Source organism: Spea bombifrons, chromosome 4 (genome assembly GCF_027358695.1).
Source record: "Spea bombifrons isolate aSpeBom1 chromosome 4, aSpeBom1.2.pri, whole genome shotgun sequence".
NCBI classification, from domain to species: Eukaryota; Metazoa; Chordata; class Amphibia; order Anura; family Pelobatidae; genus Spea; species Spea bombifrons.
Window position 1 is genome coordinate 111,478,329 of NC_071090.1, and position 4,434 is coordinate 111,482,762.

Genomic DNA, 4,434 nt, shown 5'->3' on the forward strand with positions numbered 1-4,434 from the left:
AACAGCAAATACATGGTAACATGTTCTGTTTTTTTTTACTTTTTTTTTTTTTACCTATGTATAATAATTCTGTACATTTTGATAACTGTTCTTTTTAGATAACCTAAACCTAATTGCATTTTTAGGATGAACTACAAATGTGCAATTTAATATTTAAAAAATCGAATTGTTTAATGTAAAATAATGAAATCATTTAAAAAAAAAATAGTGGTTGCAATTTATAAACCTATTCTTTAAATTTATAGTATAGAAATATAACACATTATTATTTTTAATATTTAAAAAAAAATGTAACTAATATCTGTAGAAAAGTGCATATTATTGCTTAGATTGCCAGACTATTTAATATTTGAATAAAAAAACCAGCAGTAACCAAAAATGTAAGAATAATTTTAATCTGTTAAATTTAAATAATTCCATCTTTAAATATGGCTAAAAATCTTTATTTGCGCTCAGTGATATACAATTAAAAATCGTATTTTTTTGCATAATTTTTTTATTTTAGTTTTTTAATTTTTCCTCTCGTTATATAAGCCTATTTAGGAGTTTTATTTAGGATTTTATAATATAAGATAAAAAGCCCTTTTTTAAATACGAAACCTACAGATTGTGAAGCAGGACACTCTGTGGTTAAAAATCATATATTTTGTTGACGCTGGGAATGGATTTGAAATGCAATCATTTTTAAATATTTTTTTATTCTAGGAATATTTTAAGAACGTGACGGTCATCGAGGTATTCTGGATTCTCGGATTTGAGAACACCCACAAGCTTAGGGTTCCGCTCTTCCTCCTGTTCCTCGTGAATTATGCTGTGACGGTGTTTGCAAATTTCACCATCTTCTTGGCGGTTCACGCATCCCACCACATCTACTCTCCAATGTACTTCTTTCTTAGTTATCTGTCTCTGAACGACATCTTCCTCACCACGGTTATTGCACCTAAGCTGCTTTCTATTGTGCTAAGGGAAGGAAGTGCCATGTCCATGCTTGGATGTTTCACCCAGTTTTACTTCTTCGAACTATCAGCGGCCGTAGAATGTCTCCTCCTCACCGTGATGTCCTACGATCGGTATTTGGCCATCTGTAAGCCATTGCGTTATTCCTCCATCATGGACTTTAAGCTTTGTGTTTATCTTCTAACGCTAACGTGGGTATGTGGAATACTTTTAGCGTTACCTCAGGCCGTTCTTGTCGCTAAGATGATATTTTGTGGGTCAAATGTCATTAACCATTTTTTCTGTGATGTGGTTCCTCTCCTTAAACTTTCTTGTTCTGACACTTCGGCTAACGATATAGTAAACTTTGTCTTGTCTATCCCAGTATTATTCTTCCCACTAACCTGTATAACCATAACCTACACAAATATCTTAATTTCCATCCTTCGTATTTCCACTTCAGCGGGGAGGCAGAAAGCCTTCTCCACCTGCAGCTCCCACCTGACCGTGGTCTGTATATATTACGGGACATTAGCGTTTAATTATGTCATTCCATCTAAAGGGAAATATTCAGGCCTCCAAAAGCAGGTTTCTGTACTTTACACCATGGCGACCCCACTGGTGAACCCCATCATATATAGTCTGAGGAACAAGGAGATTAGAGGGGCCCTAATCATATTTATCATTAAGACTAAAAGAGGAACATTTCAAAACTAACCTGTATAAATATATTCTGGGAATTACAAACTTCTTCAAAACGCTATCAAGTTTTGGGATCTGGCTCAGGGCATAACATGCGTGCTTAGAACAGCTGTTCCAGGGTCAATATGGCCTCCTAAGAAGCTGAGATTGTCACATAGCTCACACATCTGTGTGTTACATGAAAGTTTGTTCTATTCTTCTGGTTCCGCCAACTAGGGCCATCACATAAGACAGGGCATCCAAGATATGCGCTGTACTTGTGTCAATAAGGAGGGTCCTAGCCCCCATGTCATACTTAAATTCCACTAACTGTAAATAAAATATTTCTTGGATTAGCCGCATCAGGAAAGTTTTTTTTTTCTCTGCAATCAAAGTAGATTGAAAAAGAATATAGAGGGAGATTACTCAAGAACTTTTATTTTTCTTATAGCTCCTCACCGTACCAAAGATGGGTGGCAAGGGGTGCATAGAATTGGGTCAATACCTTCCTGAGGCTTTTTTTTATTGTGAATGAATCGCTAATCCCCCCCGAAAACAGGAATAGGGTTGGAAGTGCTTGGTTATGATCTATCCCCTTCATAGGTTATTTTATTACCCCCTCCCCACCCAGCATGGATAATAGGTGGTCCTGGGGATCACATTTTGTTTCATTTATTTATTTGAGGGGAGGTAAATGTTGTCAGTTTCAGGAGAGGATATGCAAGCTTTCATTCATGATGTATACCATTGCACCTAAAACTGGTTATAGGAACCCAGAGGAAATTGTAAACTCCTCTAAATCTGTGTAATAAGGAGAAGAAATGTTTTGTGTCACCTCGGTCCATCTAGTATTGTCTGTCTGGGGGATCCTAACACAAAATGACTGGATTCTGATAATTTACACTCATTCATCGATTCTATTTCTATATGACGCTTTCCCTAGAATTATTTAAATATAGACTGTAAGCTCGCTCGAGCAGGGCTCTCTTCACTTCTTGTTTCTGTAAGCCAAGTTGTTCTATATACTATTTGTTATGTGCAGTTTACCCATTGCGCAGCGCTACGGAATATAATGACGCTATATAAAACAATAAATAATAATTCTAATATATACCAAAAATGAGCTCGAGTCGAGAAATCATTTAAGAACCTGAGATATGATGGAATTTATCCCAAAATGGTCAGTCCTTTTTGTGAGCAGTGGTCAGTAACACGTACATGGGTAAATGACTGCTCTGTAGGGTCATGCATGAAGTACACACGCTTTTCTATCTGAATAGGAAGAATGGGGTCTCTTTGGCTTATGTATCATGCATCACCTATGCAAGGAAATATATATCAGTCTGCAGACAACCATTAGACTATGTCCTGTGAATCTAACATAGTCATTTAGGTTGATTTAAGACCATGAAGGTTGACCCCTCTGTTAACGAAGAAGACAAAAGCCTCACATTGCAGGAGTTTCCAATTGTGCTTCAAAAAGGAAAAAGAAATCCTTCTTGACTCCGAAATGGTCTCTGGTCAACATGTATCTATGGTAGGTAATATTTCATTCTGCATCTTGTAGACCGTTCTTACCATGGTCTTCTGCAGTGTTTCCATGGCTGGTGAGGTGGCATGGGGGTTTCCCTCACAATGATACTCCATTTACATTACACAATGATGTGATAATTATTCGCAAGTCCTTCTTGTTTAATGATTCCCTAATAAAAATCCGGCCTAAGACTCAGATGTGGCTTTTACTATCTAAAGTAGGATTATTAATAAACACATTAAACAGAATTGGACCTCAGTGAGTTAAAAAGCAACGTAGCCCACTGATTCAGCTCCTTGGTAAGCAATAAAGCCACGAAAATGACACAGGGCACTCCCAATATATATGGCCATATAGTGTCATGGAATACCCCATATTTGTACCACCTTCTAATTTGTCCAGTTAGTGAATTTGAAATGAACAATTATTTTCTGAATTCTATATTTAGGCCAGTTTTTAATCCGAATACAAGCATTGTCTTCTCTACTTACCTTTTGAATGTGTTCAGTAGCCTTCGGTAGACAATGCTTTCCTTTGATCGGGGGCCGTTTCCAATGTTTTAACAAACCAATACTAGAATATCTGAAATTAGTTTTTTTCGACTGATCCCATTTCAAAATAGAGAATATCAGGGCTTCCTAAGTGTTCCCTTACCATTATAACGGATAGAATTTCTGTACAGTACAGTGGGGCATCTTTCATGGAAACAAAGGCTTTGATGGCGGATAGAAGGCCGTCAGGTGCACTGGTGGGTGTCATAAATGGTTACAGTGGATAAGCCTGTTTGGGTGAAGACGGGAATGGTGTCAGCTTAGAATATACTGTACTGGTGAACCTTTTTTTCTTTCTAATAACCTGGGAGAACAACCTCTCCAGCATGAGATCTACAGTTCTGGGAAGCCCAGGGAGGTCATGGCAGTAAGCGACTCTTATACATTAAAGTATCGTAGTGGCCCCTGTAGCAGTTGACTGACGTTGAACACTTTTGCTATGTTTATTGTCTACTATTACTCCCAAGGCCTCTTCATTTAACGATTTCCCAACACAATCCTATTTAACCCCTTAATGACAAAGCCCGTGCATGTATGGGCTCAAAATGCATTGTTTTCAATGGGTTTAGGGACCGCCCATTGTCCTTAAGGGGTTAAGGTATAACTTTGCATTTGTAAGCATTAAACCTTATGTGCGAGATTTCTGCCCACTCCCCAACTTGACCAAATCTTTTTCTTCATCTCTCCATAGAATCCAATAAAGTTGGTCTGACACCGTGTCACGCAATCTGT